Below are 21,437 nucleotides of genomic sequence, written 5' to 3' on the forward strand. Positions count from 1 at the left end.
AGCTCTTCTTTCCAGTTCATCTTTTAAATCAGGCAAAAGACTCAACAGGCATAGCATCTGTGATGAAAACTGAAACTCGTCTTCAAGCAATGACAATTGCCCAAAGAGTTCCAGCCAGCCTAGACTACACAGACCAGTTTGAACTTAACCCCTGACTCGTGCCTGTGCAAATGAACCATGGAGGGACTCAAGGAGTCCTTAACCTCATTATAACATGAAAATCTTTGCCCAAGGGGGAACATAAGCTTCATTTACATAACACGCATTGTATGCACAGGTGTTTCCTTAAGATGCATGCACCATCTTAGGCCAGCCTCTACCTAAACCAACAAGCCTCCTCTATCTAAATATTTATCTTAATTACAAATAAAAGGAACTATCCACTTTTGCTTAGGCAGTCAGGGCTTTGGAAGTTATCCCCCATGATCTCCATATTTACTTTGTGGTACAATTCCACCTGGTGTTTCTATCTTTGACTTATCAATGTGCAAATTCGAGTTTAAGTTCCTCGGTTCAGTTACAGGTCCTGTGACAGTAAAGAGCTTCTAAATCTATCTTGGCTAGCTTGAGTCGTTTGTATGGTTGGAAGTGGTATCTCCTATCACAATAATAATTAACATTCGCTAAGTGTTTATCAGGCACTCGGAATTTTTAAAAAAAATGAACAGTTTTGAAGTTTAAAACTTATTAAAATGTTATTTCATCAAGCCTAAAAAATCAACCATGAAAGGAAAAATCCTTCATTTACCAGCACCTCACAGGTTTCAAACTGACTCCACATCTACACTTGTAACGTGCATTCTACAGAAATAATTCAAACATCTAAGCTAAAATTATAACATACATCAAAATAGTGTATGGATTTGAACTGGGGTCTACCTAACTCCCAAATCCTCACTTTTGCTGCAGTACTAAAACTTCCCTTGAAAACATTAACAATCAAACAGCGACCTATTAAGACTGCAGTGTTTTCCCTTCCTAGGGAGTTCTAGTGGTTATCTTTTTTACTCCAAAGAAAGGAACACACATAATATTCCTGGCTGAATACTTTTCTTAGTTCAAATTTAGTTCAATGCATATAGCTCATGTATAAAAAGGCTTTGAATGAGAAATATACTGCAAGTAATATTTTCTCCAAGAAATATAGCTTTTCATGACCCCACAACTCTACCTCTCTCCAGATATACCCTTTAATATAGCCGTCTATGCTATAAGTCTCTTCTCTTTTGAAATCCTTTGAACCATCCCCTTTTGATCCCATTCCAGTTACAATTTGTTAGTACCACTCCAACCAAAATCACTATTCCCAACATCAAATTTTAGTCATTTATTTGATTTTTGAGGATATTTACTACTTTGATTTTTCTTGATGTGGGCACAGTTTTTCTCAATTGGTTCTTATCTTACCTCTCTGACTTCGCCCTTTTGGCGTTCTTTTGCTGGTTACCTCTCACTTTCCTGAATTCTAAATTAAGTGAATATCTCAGGGTTTAGTTTTTTGATGTCTTCTAACCTTTATTTACATTGCTTTAATTCCATCCCACCCAAGTTCTTTGAATATTATCTAAATTGTGATGTTCCTCCCATTCACTTGTAGTCTAGCCCTCTTCACTAAACTCTAGATTTATATATTCAAATGCCAACTCAACATCTCCATGTGAGGATGCAGTTGTAGTTGGATACAATTAAAAATAGACATTATTTTCAAAAAGACATAAAAACGTATATCATGTTGGTTTCAAAATTTATGCATGAATTAGCTCTTACCCAATCTGTCAATGATCATGACGAATCTCAATTAGAGTTAGTCTTAGTGTTTCCTTTATCATTGTGCTAAACAGTTACATCCATTATGCTGTAAAGAGGTTAAACTCAAAGCCTTTTCATTAATCTACTTGTTATTAGCCACCAAGTGGCTAATTTATGTGGGTTTTTTTCATGTTTCTGTTAAAGAGGATTCTGAGAAGTTTCATAGTGTTAAAATAATGACCTGTGAAGCACAAGAGTGGATGTAATGATAGTAAAAAAAAAAAAAAAACCTCTTCAGTATAGAAATGTACTTATCAATTTAAGAAATTGATGCTAAAGTGATTTGTGACTAGATCTGAAGTAAATTTGATTTATCTACTTCACTTATTTTTCTTTCAGATTTCAGCCAGGAAGCATTTGAAATAATTCCTTATACCAGGGTTGCCTTCCATTTTCTGGTCTCTTGATAAATACCAGGAGTCAAGCCATATATTAGTTTGATTGGGGTTTTTGTCTTTATTAAAAACTACATGAAAGAGCCTGAATTTTTAATATGCAGCATAATAATTCTAGTGTACCTATTTCCATTCTTACCATATAAAATTTTCTAAATTTGGAACTCTACTCTTATCTTTAAAAAAATGCATAGCAAAGCTAACTTGTGGATTATTATCTGGAAAACTATCAGGAAATAGATATAGTCAAAAATAAGTGTTTTCTGTAATTAATTTTTCAGTTCTGGCATAACTTGAAAGAATTTATTAGCTATCGGTGTATCTGGGTGGCTTAGACAGTTAAGTGTCTGACTGTCAGTTTCAGCTCAGGTCATAATCGCTCAATTTTTTTGAGTTGGAGGCCTGCATTGGGCTCTGTGCCAACAGTGCAGAGCCTGCTTGGGATCCTGTCTCTTGTTCCCTCTCTTAACCCTCTCTCTCTCCTCCCCTCCCCTAATCATGCTGTCTCTGTATTTCTCAAAATAAATAAAATTTAAATATTTTTTAAAAGAATTTATTAGCTACCAAAACACTACAAAAAATTATACAACTCTGATTTTCTGAATTAAAAGAATCCTACCCAATGATTATTCATAGCTCTCAAAATCTGCAGATACTCAGTTTCCAAATCCCTCATTTCCTGGGGTTAGAATGCTATGTTCTGACCTTTGAACTAAGTTATGACCCCAGAATGTGGAATCTACTTGTCAGGAGGGACTCAAGGAGCTTATTTTAATACACAGGAGATTTGGGATCAACATTCTTTTCTAATAATCCCATAGGGAACAGGAGTTTTACATCCGAAGGCAAAATATTTTTCTCCCATATTCCTGTAACTAAAATTCTGTCATTTACTTAAATTCTGCTAACCGGATTTCTACTTTGTTCCTTTATGTTTGAGCTCAGTCTTAATAATCTGTTTGGTAAGTTCTGCTTTCTATTACTGAAGTTCCTCAATGCCTTTCCCAATCCCTCTCTTTTCACCAAGGGATTGAGCACTAAGCCCCAGTTCAGGCAAAAACATATTATCCTAACTACATTTTTGTCTACCTAACTGGGTTATAATCAATTTATCTGATTAAAAATCATGACTGTTTTTACACTGACTGCATCAGGGCTTTGTGTGATTTAGGCAGCTCAATCCTGTGCTCGAAGAATCTTCACAAAAGTAATTCAATATTGGATCAGAGTTCTTTAAAGAGGTTAACAGTGCTCACCTTGTGCAATAGTAAGTGATTAGCAGAAAGTGCCATAGCATAATGAATAGGCCATGAACACAGTATAAGAATCCAAGCCTAGTTGTCAGGTCAAGTATTTCACAGCCCTTGTGAGAGGTGATAGTGGAAGAGATTGTGTGCCAGGCCATGATACAGCTGAATATTTTAAAGTACCTTCATGGAGACTATCAACTAAAGTTTTCAGGTAACAACCCTCCTAGAATCCATAAAATTTTTGATCATACACCAAAAAACCCATACGCAATTTAAATTTAAATTTTATTAGGTCCACAGTAAAAACAGTTCGACATTTGTGGAGACCACTTATCTCAATATTCTGTCTTGAAAACTCATTCACTATAAAAGCCAAAATTTAAGAGGAGCCAATGAGAGAGGACCCAAATAAGCAAAATTACAAATCAAAGAGGAGAAATAACAACCAACACCAAACAAATACAAAAGAAGTCTAAGAGAATATTATGAGAAATTATATGCTAACAATATGTACAATCTAGAAGAAATGGATACTTTCCTAGAAATATATAAATTTCTAAAACTAAAGCAGACAAAAATAGAAAATTTGAATTGATCAATTACCAGTGATGAAATTGAATCAGTAATAAATAAATTTAAAAAACCTCCCAACAATAACAAAAAAGTCCAAGACCAGATGGCTTCACAGGTGAATTCTATCAAATATTTAAAGAAGAGTCCTAGTATTCTCAAACTATTCCAAAAAATAGAGGAGGAAATAAAACTTCCAAATTCATTCTACAAGGCCAGTATTACCCTGACACCAAGACAAGATAAAGACAACACACACAAAGAACTACAAGCCATTATCTCTGATGAACATAGTTTGAAATATCCTCAACAAAAAACTAGCAAACTGAATCCAACAATACATTTAAAACATTATTGACAAAAATCAAGTGATGTTTATTCCCAGGATGCAAGGTGATTCAACATTCACAAATTATTTAACATGATACATCACATCAATAAGAGAAACAGAATGAAAGCCTATGATCATTTCAATAGATGCAGAAAAAGCATTTGACAAAGTACAACAACAATTCATGATGAAAAGCTTCAACCAGGTAGATCTGGAGGGAACATACTTCAACATAATAAAGGCCTTCTATGAAAAACCCACAGTGAACATCATATATAATAGAGGAAAAAAATTTTAACCTCAGATCAAGAACAAGACATGGATGTCCACTTTCACTACTTTTATTCAACCTTGTACTAGAAGTTCTAGTCACAACAATCAGACAACAAAAAGAAATAAAAGATATCCAAACTGGTAAGGAAGAACTAAGCCATTCACTATTTGCAGATGACATAATACTAAGTACAGAAAAACCAAAAGACTCCACCAAAAACTATGAGAACTGATAAATCAAGTTAGTAAAGTCACAGGATACAAAACCAATACACATAAATCTATTGCACTTACATACACTAATAATTAAGCAGCATAAAGAGAAATTAAGAGTTCCATTTACAATTACATCAAAACTAATAAAATACCTAGGAATAAATTTCTTAACCAAAAAAGTGAAAGACCTGACTCTGAAAACTACAAAGCATTGATGAAAAGAAATTGAAGATGGCACAAAGAAATGGAAAGATAGTCTATGCTTATCGATTGGAAAAACAAATATTGGCAAAATGTCCATATGACCAAAGCAATCCATATGTTTAATGTAATTCCTATAAAAATACCAATAGCACTTTCACAGAGCTACAAGAAATAATCCTAAAATTTGTATGGAACCACAAAAAAACCCAAATAGTCAAAGCAATCTTGAAAAAGAAAAACAGGGGCGCCTGGGTGGCTTAGTCGGTTAAGCGTCNAATAAATAAAACATTTAAAAGAAAAAAGAAAAGAAAAAGAAAAACAATATGGAAGCATCAAAATTCCAGACTTCAAGTTCCATTACAAATCTCTAGTAATCAAAATGGTACTAGGACCAACATAGATACATAGATTAATGGAACAGAATAGAGAACCTAGAAATAAACCTATGATTATATGGTTAATTAATCTTCCACAAAGGAAGAAAATATATGCGATAAGAAAAATATAGTCTCTAACAAATCGTGATGGAAAAATGAGACAGTTAGATGCAAAAGAATGAAACTGAACCACTTTATTCCATCATACACAAACATAAATTCAAATGGATTAAAAACCTAAATGTGAGACCTTGAAACCNGCCAACATAGATACATAGATTAATGGAACAGAATAGAGAACCCAGAAATAAACCTATGATTATATGGTTAATTAATCTTCCACAAAGGAAGAAAATATATGCGATAAGAAAAATATAGTCTCTAACAAATCGTGATGGAAAAATGAGACAGTTAGATGCAAAAGAATGAAACTGAACCACTTTATTCCATCATACACAAACATAAATTCAAATGGATTAAAAACCTAAATGTGAGACCTTGAAACCATAAAAATCCTAGAGAACACTGGCATTAACTTTTCTGACATTGGCCATAGCAACATTTTTCTAGGTATGTCTCCTAGAAATGAAAGCAAATATAAACTATTGGGACTACCTCAAAATAAAAAGCTTCTGTATACCAAAGGAAATCATCAACAAAACTAAAGGCAACCAATGGAATGGGAGAAGATATTAAAAAATGGCATAGCTGATAAAGAGTTAGTATTCAAAATATATAAAGAACTTATGTGACAACACCAAAAACTCAAAATGATCCAATTTAAAAATGGGCAGAAGACATGAACAGACATTTCTTCAAAGAAGACATACAGATAGCCAACAGACATATCAAAAAGTGCTCAACATCACTCATGATCAGGGAAATGCAAATCAAAACCTCCAAAAAAATGAGAGATCACCTTTTAGCTGTCAGAATGTGTAAACTCAAAAATACAGAGCTGGCAAGGATGTGGAGAGAAAGGAACTTTGGTGCACTGATGGTGGGAATGTAAATTGATGCAGCCACTGTCGAAACAGTATGGAGGTTCCTCAAAAACAGAACTACCTATGATCTAGTATTGTACTATTGGATATTTACCAAAAAAAGTACAAAAACACTAATCTGAAGGAATACATGCACCCCGAAGTTTAATGAAGTATTATTTACAATAGCCTAATTATGGATAAATGTCCATCAATAGATGAATAAAGATGTGGTATACATATGCAATGAAATATTATTCAGTCATAAAAAAGAATGAAACCTTGCCATTTCCAATGATATGTATAGAGCTAAAGAGTATAATTCTAAGCAAAATAAGTCAGAGAAAGACAAATACCTTTTTACTCACATATGAAATTTAAGAAACAAAACATTAGCAAAGAAAAGGAGAGAGAGAGAGAGACAAACTAAGAAACAGAATCTTAACTACAGAGAATAAACAGTTACCAGAGGGGAGACGGGTGAGGGGTTAGGTGAAGTAGGTGAAGGGGATTAAGGAGGAAACTTATCATGATGAACTCTGAGTAATGCACAGCATTGGAAAAACAAACAAAGTTTGGATGAGGGTATGTCAATAATAGGGATGCTCTTCCAAGAAAAGAATGAGAAGTACTTTATATTTTGAGCATTTCTATCATTAAAATTTTACCTACAAATTAAAGAGCCAGGAAGTCCTTTAAGAGACTCTGATATCAAGACCATCTTCATGGTATGGTTACAATGCTCCAACTAGCTATAATTGGTACTCACTCACCCCCAAATCTGTTAATAATAGGTACAAATCTAGTTTCCTGCCCTCAAAAATCTTTCAGTTTTCTTTCATTTTCAAATCTCTCCATGATCTACCAAATCACCTTTTACTTCTTCCTTCCCTCATTTATCCACCTCTTTCAAGTTTTCTCCATTGCACCCTTCAATGTACTGCATAGAGAATTCATGTCTGACACAAGAGCAAAACACTCCAAATGATTCTATAAATTTTTTAACATATGACCTTCTAAAGTGCTAGGAAGGCACTGATTTCCAGAAATATCTGGCCACACTTCATGGATATAACTGAAGAGAAACAACTTGAGAGTCAAATAAGAAAATGTGAACTAATGGGTCACTGTTACAGATTTGAACACATGTAAGAATAAATCAATAATCTGGAGATGAACAGAATATGGAAATGTAGGCAGGAAAAGGCACGTTGGAAAACACATAAATGGGAAGTCAGTAAGATGTACTACAACTGAGATCAAACTCAAAGAAAAGATGAGAAGAGCCACAGGTGAGAAGCCAGATTCTGATCATCTCTCCTCTTCACCTGCCATCTTATAATGTTTCTATTGTGCATAGAGTGAAGCCAAGTGTAAAAACTCAAAACAGGATTTTCTAAAACTAAAAGCTCTAACTTTCCAATCAAGTCATTTATTTGTTAATCCAAATTAAATAGAAAGATTTCTTTCCCATCATTTTAGGGAATGTAGCCAAAGGCCTATCAGTTATATATCTTCTACCTTATACAGTGCTCTAAATACCCATAGTTCCATGTATAAGAGGTAAAAATAAGGTATGAAGAAGTTAAACCATGTATAAGTTGAGCTTGTCATGCAGTCAAAGAAATGCAATTTTATGAAATCTCTACATAAATTCTCCTCCAAGGTAATGACTGACTAATCTCTAATCAGTGAATTTGACCTCAGTATATCTTTCCTTTGATCACACTTATTGACCTCCAAATGTCAGCATGAGATTCCCTTCATCCTGACCCAAACTGAGAGGCTTTGGTCTTCTTGACCCCATTCAGGTCTGATACTGGTCTAATAATTAGACTCAGAGTTCTTTTATTTTACCTATTAATCGTGAATTTTCCTCAACTGTGATAATCCTATGACAGTTATTCAGTATAAAATTATATACATGTGCAGTCAGAACAATGAACATAAATGTTTTTAATGATTTAAGCCAAAGGAATATTTGCAAATATTTTGATAGAATGAAATACTTCATTTCTCACCAATGTACTGCAGCTAATATAAAAAGTATAGGACATGGGTGTCACTTTGGTAAATATAGAGAGATTACATATAAAACTACTTTTTCTATGGTTTTTATGTTTTTTTATGGTTTTTCTATGGTTTCATGTCTTACTATAGCCAATTACTTTATCATGCATGGGATATAAAAAAGAAAACACTACAACTTGAGATGTCAACCCAATCTCTTTTCACATGAGAGTTCTGTTGAAGAAATATTTGAAAAGACAAATCACAATTTAGGCAAAAAGCTGCATTTTTCTCAAAAGGTTCATTTCCTCATTCAAAAAGATTTTTATGGAAACAGAGATATGATGGTGAGACTTTGCCACTTTAATTGTATCTTAGTCTTTATCACACTGTCGTTTTATTACAAAGTGGCATTTACTGATTTTGAGTTATTTCTTTTCTTTTTGCAATATTACCTGCTCTTTTAGAAACTATGAGGGCTTCTAACTTACCTAGGATACTCCACACCAGTGAAGGCAATGGATACGTGTTTGCTTAGGAGCCGTTCCCATTAGAAAATCTATTACCAAATATTTTTGTATTTGCTTCTTTATTTGATCAAATTATTGAGTCTTTTCCTTTTAATCACTTGGAACAATTTCCCATTGTAGGATTCTTCCCATTCTGTAGCATTCAAAGTGCTACATCTGCCTGGCTTTATATTTTCTATTCCACAAGAGTGTCAAAAGCAATCCAAGGGCCAGCAAATGATGAAGTCCACTGTGTGTAGTTATGAGTTTTTCATTTTCCATCCCGCCAAGTCTCTGTTTAGTTGTTTTGCATTCTTTTATTGTCCTTCTGGTATTTTCATTTTTATTTCAGTTTATTCTTCTGTGGATCTTTTTAAAAGAGTTAGGCATTAAATTAAATGTTTTCTATTTCATCCCACATATAGTTCATCTCATTTTTTAGCTGTCCTTTCATATTTTAAGTTTCATTTTAAATATATGTATGTTCTCAGAACTAGAACTAGATCAGCAGTTTGAAATGTTTTCTTTCTGTAGATTTTTAAATGTTTATTATTATTGTTTGTATTCTAAGAATAAAGTCCTACTTTAAGCTCTCTATTTATAAAATGTGAAAATTGAGCTGGTAGTTTCTGAGTCTTTTGCATTAGGTAACCTCACCTCTACGGAGATAAAATTAAAGCCATGATAATGTCTTGTTCATTTCATTCCATTCCTACTTGCTCTTTAAAAGCATCAAAGTCTCTAATAAATTTTCCAAAAAGTTCTAGCACTCTCAAGTGAATTACCTTAGGTTGATTTGTGAAGAGGTTTTTTTTGGCTACCATGTGTCATCTAATACAAATAGTCCAGAACATTGCTGACCTATTGGCTGATATTTCATAAATAATCCATCACTAATTTAGATTTGGTTTAAATTTTCAAGTTGAGGTCACTTGGAAATTATAAATAAATGAAATAATCTGTGTATTTTTCAAAGAGAGTGTGGTAATTTCAGATCAATTTCCAGAATTATGTTTAACATTGCCTCTTTTAGACTGGTGGGAAAATATCTACACAAAGAGGCAATAAATTTCTTAAGGTCCTGTCTCCAAAAGATAAATATTTTATAAAATCACTTCCACTGATTTGCCTAGGAAGACTCCCATTAGTGCAAACATCAAGCTGTGTTGTGATAGTTTGCTCCTTCATTTAATAGTGCTAAATATACATTCTACCCCCATTGACTACTGAGCCAAAGCACAGACCAGTCAAAATCAGCAAGCCATTCAAAATAAGATCATGTAAGCAGATTCATCCTAAATTGGGCATAAAATTATTACATTTTAGGAATATTAGATACTGCTAAAGCATCATTTGGGAATGAGAGTGGACACCAAAGACCAAAACATATCTGTTGATGGTTATTTTGTTTTTAGAATCTTGATTTTCAGCTCAATTTATTTCTTCACATTATATAAGGCTTGATTTCCTAGGGGAGTTGGCGATCATTAGACTGCCAAATAATATTCCTTAATAAGCCTTGGCATTTGTGTCTCTAAATATAGTATGTATAAATAAATGTTCACCCTTTCAAGGAAAATCTTTTTTAATAATTCAGACTGACTATAAAACTGTCTAGAGAATGTTTGAATTTTATTGCTTTGTATTTTTCTTGACTTTCAAGTTTTTATTTAAACTTCATTTAGTTAACATACACTGTAATATTAGTTTCAGGTGTGTAATATGGTGATTCAGCACTTCCATACAATACCCAGTGCTCATCACAAGTGCCCTCCTTAATTCCCATCACCTATTGAACTCATTCACCCACTCATCTACCCTCTGGTAATCATCAGTTTGTTCTCTACAGTTAGTAAGCTAAATTTCATTGTTCTGCATGAAAGTACTCTGAAGATCTAATAAATTACACTAAACAAACAGAGTTCAGACTCTCAATTTTAAGTGCAGAACATTCTTTGTTTCCTAAGGAAAGTAAAATGAGGAGATATTATCCTAATTGTATTGTGGCCTTCACTTTCTTATAATAGTCTGAATCTGTATTGCCAATCCAGAAATACTGATCATCTCTCTTTCTCAAACCTTCCTAAAAAAATTTCAAATTTGTCCCGTACGCTGGGCTTATAGTTGAAGCTAAATGGCCTATAAATATTGCTGTCTTGGTTTTATGGAAGTTTAGCCTGTCCAGAAACAATGGTTTTCTAGCCTTCAATTTATAGACTCTTGAATTGGAAGGGATAGCCTACATTCTTTTGATATATGACGAACCTGAGGTCCTAAAACAACAAGGTACTTCTGCTAGGATGTTGCCGGGCAATATGGAGAAGTGAGTTTAAGTTCTGTCTTCACTAAATTTTGTTAGATTTTGGTAGGCTGTCATATCTATTGGCCTCAGTTTTCCTTCACTTACAAAATGATAAAAATATGAAGTAAAAGCTGAGGCTAATAAATATTAAATAGCCTCCTTCCTTAGTGTTATGTTAATAAAATTTAAAACTTATATAAGCAACTCACTATACAATAAATTTTAAAATTCTATTACTGATTTCTGTGTTCCAGGCATGGATATTATGAAAATTGAGTGATGAATTATTTTCTCCATAGATCCTCAAAACTAAATATCCAACAATATACCCACCATCTCTATGCAAATTCCCTGGAAGAAGCACATCTACAATCTGAGCCAAAAAGAACACAGAGATTTCCCTTTAGAGGGGGAAATACAGATCCCACCCAGTAACCCCAATTTCAACAGAAGATAATTCTTACTCTCAATTTCTCAAGCCAGAAACTCCAACAAAGTGCTGTTGGGTTAACCTCTTGAATATCTCTATAATTGATATAATTTCTCTCTTTAAAGCCATTACCTCATTTATTACTTGAATTACTGTCCCAATCACTAATAGGTATTCTCATCCCCAGTTTTGCCTATTTAATCCCATTCTATAAAATATGGCCTGTATGTGCTGTTTAAAGTGCAAATCTGATTACTTCACTTGCTGGCTTGAAATGTTAAAATGGGTCCATATTTTCTTTAGATAAAATCCAATAGATAAAATTTGCATATTGTTATGGAGTTAATGTTTGTGCGCCTCCCCCACCAAATTCGTATGTTGAAGCCCTAACCCTCAATGTGGTAGTATTAGAAGGTAGGGTCTTTTGGAGGGAAAGCGAATTAGGTTCAAATGAGGTCATTAGGGTAGAGCCTCCATGATAAGTTTAGTGTCCTTGGAAGAAGAGTAAGAACACTAGAGCTTCCTTTCTGCCTTGTGAGGACACAGAGAGAAGGCAATAGTCTACAAACCAGGAAGAGGGCTCTGACCAGGATCTAAATCTGCAAATCTTGATAATGGATCTTCTCACTCCAGAATTGTGACAAATAAATGTCTACTGTTTAAGCTACATAGTGTTATGGTGTATTGTTAAAGCAGAGATAACTAAGACAGTCACAAGGAAATCGCATAAATCAATGAATCTGATTTCTTGCCGTCTAACCCTCTTCAACTGCTTCTCAAGTTCCATCTATGGCCTCATGGGGAGTACCTTATGTCCAGTTGACTAAGNTCTGAGATAACTAAGACAGTAAATGGGCACCAAGAAGTGGACATATGGCTGTAACAAATACCTAAAAATGTGGATGTGGTTTTGGAGCTGGGAAGGGGTAGAGGCTAGAAGGGTGCTGCCTGAACATCCCCTCACCCCAAGCTATGAGTGCAAGGAAGCATTCAAACATCAAGTAAATTGACTTGTAGGAGATCAAATTAGTCACAAGGAAATCGCATAAATCAATGAATCTGATTTCTTGCCGTCTAACCCTCTTCAACTGCTTCTCAAGTTCCATCTATGGCCTCATGGGGAGTACCTTATGTCCAGTTGACTAAGAAAGAAATATTTTGGGCTCAGTTTTATGGAGAAACTGATATGTGGGAACTCTGCACAGCCACAGCACCACAGTCTCAGTCTTGGATGACCTAGAAGGACGACGGAGAGAGGAAATGCTCCCAAAAGATTGAACGTTAAGCACAATACTTGGTTTTTCATTTTTACCTGAAAAGAGAGAAGACCAAAGGCATAGATCTTCAACTGATTTACAGCTGGTGGCTAACGTTAGGCTGGATGTTTGGGGATTTGGAATGGACGTGACTGGAAAATTGGTGACAAAAAGGTCTTACATTGCCTGCCCAGATTACTAAAACAACCTTCTAAGTGGTCTTCCTATTTCCAGTTTCATCCTGTTCTAATCCAGTCTCTAAAAATTAGCCTGAAAAGGCTTTTAAATCTTTATCTGATTACATCACTACACTGATTAAAATACCTAAAAAAAGGCTTCCCATTTCTCTTAAATTCCAACCTCTCCAACATATTGTAACCACTTACTATCTGAATCCAGTTTACCTCTCCAGTCTTACATATTATTGCTTTGCACCGGGGTTTGGGGGGCGGGAAGGGGGGGGACCGTAGTCTCCATTTATTCATGATTTTCCTTTCTTCCTGGAATTTCCTTTATACATACAATCTTTAAATCATTTAAATATCAGTTTAGACATTATTTTCTTCTGGGAAGATATTTTGACCTATTTTCCCATCTTCAGATAGTTACCCTTTTTATTTATAGTATATAGTATTTATAGTACAGACTCTATTTCTATATAAATCTTCCAGGAGTGGCTCAGCACTACACCCAGAACCATTCAAGTCTTATTCATATTTCAGATTCTAGCCCAATTCTCCAAGCAAAAAAAGGACAGAGATATTTGACTATATATCTGTATAGATATGACTATAGAGTCATTTCTCCCTGTTTCTTCTGCCTACAATTAACTTCTTTCCAGAACTCAGAATAATAGTGACAATTTTTTTTCCAGAGTAGACTGCTACAAAGTAAGCCTCATTGTTTGGTTCTAAAAAGGTAATCATTAAACAGTACAACATCAGAACATTTCACAAAAGTGAGTAAATCATGGGAATCCATAGTCATCTCATTGCACGTACGCACTCCATTTGTAAGTGCATGTGAGTATATATTATAGATATCATAAAATTTCAAAGCTGAAACGGACCTCAAAAGACACTTAGATCTATTCTTAACTTCAACAAAATGCCTTCCAAGTGATTATGCATTTATGCTTTAACATCCCCATTGAAAGCACAATATCTCACAAAGACAATTCATTCCAATATTAATTATTTCCGACATAGAAGAACCAATTGCATATCCTATAGTTTTTAACCTAGTTTGATTCAGCAAAGGCTGTATTTCCCAAGTTCAATCCCTCTTACAATAGTCTTTTCAATATTTAAAGGCAATGATTGAAGTTCCTGAAACATCAGTACTCTCTCTTAAATATGTGTCTTCATATTGCACATAAAAAACAATATTGTTGCTTTGGATAAAAAAAGGAAGAAAGAGAGGAGGAAGGGAGACCGAGAGAATGTGCGGAGAGAAGAAAGAGAGATATGAAATGAGAGAGATGGCTATTTATTTGAAAGAGGGGGTTAGAATATCTATGTATGGAAAAAAACAGTCTGAGGTATCCTTTGTTTTAATCATCCCAATTAAAAGACATTGTGGTCTATACAATTAAGGATGCAGAAATTTTCCTTGATAAGTTAGTTAAATAGCTATATATAAACCTGGTACAAGAAATCATTTGCTTTTCTTAGGAACAGAAAAAAAAAAAACCTTTTCAGATGAACAAATCTCTCTCTTACCATAAGTAATTTTTTTTGCCATCGGTTTTGGTTTTCTTCTATAATTTCCCTTACAAGCTATTGCTATTAAATCTCTTTGACATGCAACACCAGTAAATTTTAGAAAAGTAAAATCCAACAGCTTTTGGATGTTTTCACCTTTCATTTTTGGAATTTGTTTGGGTGACTAAGGCAAGCAGATGCTTCTTTACATCATGTAAAGACTGAAGCAGATTCAAAGCTCAGTGCAAATGGCCCTGCATATTCATCATACTCCCTAGTTATAAATGGCAAAGGCAACAGTGATCACATTGGTTAGCTATAGGCATCTGGTGCTCAGGATCATTAAGAGGTTATGAGAATGTTCTAGGTGTCCTTGAGTCTAGAAAAATAAGAGATGGTTAAAACGGACATAAAGTCTATCAACAACAACAAAAAATCAGCATCCATTTTCATCTTAATCTCGCATATACATTTATCAGTGGTGATATAAATTAATACATTTACTATGAAGTAACTGATGGTTTTTAACATATTTTGGCAATATTATTATGAAACAAATGTTCTCCTATTGTCAGATCAGCCAATGAAAGCTTAGCATGATTCATATAGATTACTATACTATTGATTACAATGTCAAATTGTGATGTCCAAAGAGAAAGCCATGGAAGTAATCGCTATCAAAACACAATCAGACTCATCTAAACAATTTGGTGACTCATCTAAACAATTAGCTAATTCTGATGAACTCCAAACTCCATTTCATCTCTCGTGTTCTCAATACCCTGAAGATGATCATTTCCTTTACATTTCACAAAAATGTGAAGAATTATGTTATTGCATATGCCAAGTATTATGCATACATAGTTTTATATCATATTTACAACATCCGCATGGAACAGGTATCATTAGCCCATTTTCCATAGTAAGAATAAAAACTCAGTGATGTTAAATAACTTAATATCTTATAAATTGTAAACAGTAGGACCTGGATCCAAGCATGTTACTGTATGTCTCCAAGGTACCATGCTTTATCTACTACAGATCAAAGACCTACTTTTTTACTGGTAGATAAGTAAATATCTTATAAGGTAGATATCATATCTTATAAGGTAGATATCTTATATCAAGAGGAAGCAACATTTTTCTATAGAGACATAGAGTAAATATTTTCAATTTGGTGGGGCACATGATCTTTGTGATAGTTACCAAATTTGCTGTTATAGCATAGAAACAACCATAAACAAATGAACGTGGTCTTTAAAACTTAATTTATAAGAATTATTAGTGGGCCAGATTTGGCCTATGGGATGTGGTTTTATGAACCTTGTCTCATACCATTTCATATAATGTTCAACTTGATAAACAATCAGCCAAAATTTATTTTATACAATAGAGTTTTCATATAAAACATTACATGTGCTTTTATTCAGAACATACTATACATAACTGATATAAGAGTTTTCGTTCATAATATCATATAAGCACGATCAACATCTGGACTCAGCATGAAGGTCTTGGCCATTTGTAGAACGAAGCTTCAAACATAAGTCGAAAACCCACACTTTTAGTACAGATGGGGCCATAAGGCAGAAGCCATCCTGCGGGTATCTGAGAATAGTCTGGAAATTATTATCAGGCTCTCTATTTAATGGTATATCTATGCTTCTTTATATAATACAGCATGATCTCTTGAAATTAAACTTCTATAAATTAAAATGCCAAAATAAAATAAGTAACATGATAGCATTCTGTCTATGCTAAGAGAGAAAAAAATACATGGATTATGTATATATTTTGAAGAAAGAATATAGGTGTTTACTAACAATTGGATTAAAATTCATTTAACAACTTAAGAATTCTTAGGGTATATTCCTCATGATTGTGTAAAGTCGTATGTGTGCATGTCTGTGTATGTATGCAATCCCACAGAAAGTTTCCATTGTGCTTCTCTTTCTCTCATATTCTTATGCCATTCTGTGAAGATTTTTGACACACTGAGTTACCTAATGAAACATGACATGTTTAATTAGCTGTTTAATAATATTCTTCCACGATAGATTAGAAAATCCATGAAGGTAGGACCCATATTTTTCTTGTTCCTGTTATGTTCTCAGACACAATTATAATGTCTGAGGCATAGTAACCACTTAATAAATAAATAATTGTTGACATAATAAATTGAATGATCTGCTTTCATTTAGATAAATCATAAGAAGAAAACTATGCCCCAAACACTTTTTTACACAAACAATCTTCAATGAGTCATGCCTGCAACAAATTTATTATCTCATTTCATTTTTGAGACTAATTTTTTACATTTTTTTTTCTGGAAGGTACTGATAATCCATCCTTACAGGCATGCACCAGAGAAGAAAGAATGCATTCATCTGGATCCTGCACTTTGTCAAATTGGAAAATCAGTCTTCAGCTGCTGTCAGCTTAGATGGTTGCACGGAAACTGCTCAATTAAGCCTCTGATGGAGTATCAAGTAGATTGCCACTTTGGGCTACTGGATCGATAATAATAATTCCTTGTATTTGTGTAGCAAGCACTTACACTTCCAAAAAGTACTTTCACATTTATTGTCTAACCTTATCCTTACAAGAACAGGGTCAAATATAAGAGTCAGATTACCTTTTCTGTTTCACAAATGAGGACGGTTCACGACCAGAAACATTAACTGGCACTGTCAGCAGAGATAGACCAAGTATAAGAACCTAGGTTTCCGACATCTGAGTTAACTGCTTTGTTCACTAGATAATCCTGCCCTATGTACATAATTTATGATGTACATGTAGTTTTTTTAAAGGGTAGTAACAGAAACACAGTTAACCATTTATCTACCATTTCTAAGAAGACAAAAATGATGAGGATCAAGCACAGTAATTTAATGATCTCTGATTACCAAATCAGAGAAAGCATTCCAGGAAGACAGTGGGGTGTAGTGCAAAGATAATAGGCCCTGAGGCCAGACAAATGTGGATTCTTTTCTCAGCGTTGGGACATACTAAAGTTCATGGCCACATCTGAAAATAAGACTATAAATTATGGCTACTAGGTTTGTTTTGTTTAGATTTGAGGATTAAATGTGATCATGTGTGTGGGAGTAGGCATCTCAGCAGCAAATCCATTTTTATTTACTTTGTCTAAGATTACTAGATACCTTCCTAAAGTTGACTCATCTCTTCTATATCATCCATATCAATAATAAAAAATCCAATTTGATAGTGGTGGCATTTTATTCACTAAAACTCTGTTTCCCAGAATCCAGATAAATAAAGAGTAGCTGACTCTTTGGCTTTGACCAATGACAAGTAAAAGCAAGTTGTCTGGCAGGATTTATACGGATGTGAGACACAGCATATGCCTTTTTTCTTTGCCCTTCCACTTCTTGCCTGGCACCTGAACATAAAGGTGGAGTAGACACCTGTGACCACAAGGGGGCATAAATACATCCTAAGGATGGTTGATGGGATTCTGGAAAGACCCTAAGACCCTGATTGCATCATGGAGCCATGGTATACCCCTAAATATCCTACATTCAAATCATCTTGTGACAAAAAGTAAAGATACTAATTGTTTAAGTCATTCTTTGGAGTAATATGTGTCACAGCCAAACAAAATTTTCATGTGATATAACTAATTTCCTTTTTTTTCCATTGTTTAAAGGATTTTGTAATCCATCTTGTATAGCACTAATTGGTATAACATTTTTAAAATAAATAGATAATATGCTGATATGCTCCGGGTCAGCTACTACACTAAGAACATGACTTAGTGACAAAATCAGTTACAGATGAAGTCAGAGTTCAAACTCAGGTAGGTGTATCAGACCCAGAGTATGAGCTCTCCCCATGATTTAGGGTCCAGTATAGTTTAAGTGTTTTTTTTTTTTATTTGCCACCCACATGACATTTTCAGGCATATATCTAAGCGCTTGATGTGATGTTCCTTAATTAAATTCTTACAACACCTCTATGAGATAGGGGTGACTATTATTAAATTTTTCAGATGAGGAAAGCCAGTTTTAGAGATGATGGAGAGAATTGTATGAAGAGATGAAGAAAAGAATTTCAGAGATGACGAATTTCCCAGGAGCACACTTCTAGGGAGGAACAGAGTAACAGAGACTCAAATGCAGCAGAATTTGATTCTAAATCCACATTTCTAATGACTGTAATATGCCACCGATCCACATATAGAATGTCATTGTCCCAATTTCTGCTAAGAGAAATGTGATTACTCAAAACAGAACTTTTTCAAGAAAGGCTAGAAGTTGATTTCTATGTACTGGTTGGAGAGGAGGACACATCACATCAAGTTTTCATTTTTATTCAAAGCTGTGTTTCAGGGGATCCAAGCTGACTAAATCCATAAAATATGGTATATCCTCCCATTAAGTCACTAATAATGTGACAGATTTCATACAGCTTAAGGAGTCAAATACATTCCTCAGCATATTCTGAGTAGTGTTCTTGGTGGCTGATATCTACATTTGTAGAAAAATCCCATTGTTAACCTTTCAACCCCTAGGGATAGAGATAAATCAGTCTCCACTGCCTGGTACAAAATTATCAGATTTCTTATTTCATTTTTTAAAACTTCTCTCATGTGAAGCCAGACAGCAGCATTTCAGTTTTCTTCCCCCTAGCATCTGGAATACCCATGATCTAGGATATATTTCTGTGGATTTGGAGCCTAAAATGTCACCACATGCTGCTGCTAATAATAACACATAATAATAACTGCTGTGAAAGTTCTTTAGCTGTCAGCTCTATTTTTATTTCATTAAAAAAATAATAATTTCAATGTCCATTGCTGTGCCTCTGAGTTCATTTACAAATCAAAAACATACTTTGCATTAAAAAAAGAAAAAGAAAAGAACAACATCCAACTCATTCAAATTTTAGGTCTCAGGCAAAGGAATCACCTAGGCTGCTAGCAAAGAATGGTGGTGATTTTTTGAGTGGCTCCAATTGAATTAGAGCACCAAAATAGTTAAAGAGGTTCAATTTATAGAATCAAAGAAGTGGATGATCTTTGAGTTTATCTGGTTCAACTTATATCTATTATATTAATATTTCCTACTTCATGACCCCACCCAAAATGCATAAAATATGCCCCATTAATGATTCTTTTCCCTGGTATTTCCATTTATGGAAAATTTATTCTGAGCCAGTCAATTCCATTTTAAGAGTTTGAAAGTCAATGACAACATGTTCCTGTCTGTCTGTTTTGCTCCTGTTTATGTTGAGAGTAAGCTGTACTCCTTGAAGCTTTTACTCAGTAGCTCTGTTTCTGAGCTCTACAACCAATAGACTCTTCTACACATAATGTTCCAATTATTTAAGATAGCAAGCATTTAAAGTGTCCCAAGACACTTTATTATGTGAAACGTCCCATATATAAATTTTATTCTATTTTTATTTTTTAAGTTAAAAATTCCTTAATTTTTTATTCCTAGTAAAGCTACCACAATTTACAGGACAATGAAATGTAATGAAAAGACATAATGAAGAGAAAAAGGAAAAGCTACAACAGATAAAAGACCTCAGGAATGTACATCTAATTGACACTACATTGCATTAACCAATAGTTACACTTTTTGCAAACTATGGCCTGGACAAGAAGGGTTTCCTGTTTAAGCTACATTAACTTCTCTGAGTATGGATCATTGTTCCATCTGTGGCAGATTTCTACAGTTTCTCTAATGTATTTGGGACAACTGTCTCAAAGTTATCCACAGCTTTCCTGACAACTCTTAACTCTCTCTCCTGTTGAGAACTATAACCCTTTTCTTCTGACACTGTTTGTTTGAAGAATCTTCTGCAACCATATCTACCACTTCTACCACCAGATCCATAACCATCACCATAGGGACTCACAAGCTTCTTCCACCAAAACTGCCCTCCTTCATGAGTCCATAATTTGATTGCTGTTGTCTACTATAATTCCCCAAATCATTATAGTTCCTACCACCACTGTAGTTACCTCTAAATTTTTCTCCTTCATTGTAACCACAATATCCTCCACTACCACCACCACCACATTTGCCTCCTTGGTTTCCATATCCTGGTCCACCCCATCACAGCCTCCTCTACTACTATAACCAGGACCATCACCATAGTTGCCACCATCATCTTCTCTGTAACTACCTCTGCTGCCATGACCTCTACCACCATAGTCTCCTCTTCTACCAGAGTTATCACTGCATCCAAAGTTGCCTTCATGACCCATAAAGTTGCCAGATCCACCTCCTCAACCTCTTTGTGATCCAGCAGACTGCATTTCTTATTTAGAAAAGGCCTTTTTCACTTCTCAATTATGCTCATTAATAGTGTGGTATTTCTAAATGATAATTTTATCTACTGCATCATGATCATCAAACATTACAAAAGCAATCTCTTTTTTCCACTCTGCCTGTCTTCTGCAACTTCTACAGTTTCAGTACTTGCTATATCTTTTCAAAGTACTCTCTCAAAATACATTCTTCTGTATCCTCACTAATACCATCACGGAAAATTTTCTTCACTGTTAGATGGTCACCAGGCTTTACAGAGTCCTCTCTAGAAACAGTTCTCTTTGGTTCCACTATATGCCTAACCACCTTGTGTGATCCCATCCCAGCACACATTGCTGTATCTACCTCTTCCACACAAGAGTAAGTCACAAAACCAAAACCCCTATGGTACCTAGGTGGCTCAGTCAGTTAAACATCGGACTCTTGATTTTAGCTCAGGTCATGATCTCACAGTTCATAGGTTCGAGCTCCTCATCAGGCTCTGCACTGGCAGCACAGAGCCTAGTTAGGATTCTCT

General features: G+C 34.5%; 1 pseudogene; it reads right to left on the bottom strand.

Moving 5' to 3' along the window:
- Positions 1 to 20,315: 20,315 nt before the first annotated feature.
- LOC144244148 (heterogeneous nuclear ribonucleoproteins A2/B1-like) overlaps positions 20,316 to 21,437 on the bottom strand; it is a 58,176-nt pseudogene continuing 57,054 nt past the window's right edge.

This window comes from Crocuta crocuta, unplaced genomic scaffold, assembly GCF_008692635.1.
Source record: "Crocuta crocuta isolate KB4526 unplaced genomic scaffold, BGI_CrCroc_1.0 scaffold597, whole genome shotgun sequence".
NCBI lineage: Eukaryota > Metazoa > Chordata > Mammalia > Carnivora > Hyaenidae > Crocuta > Crocuta crocuta.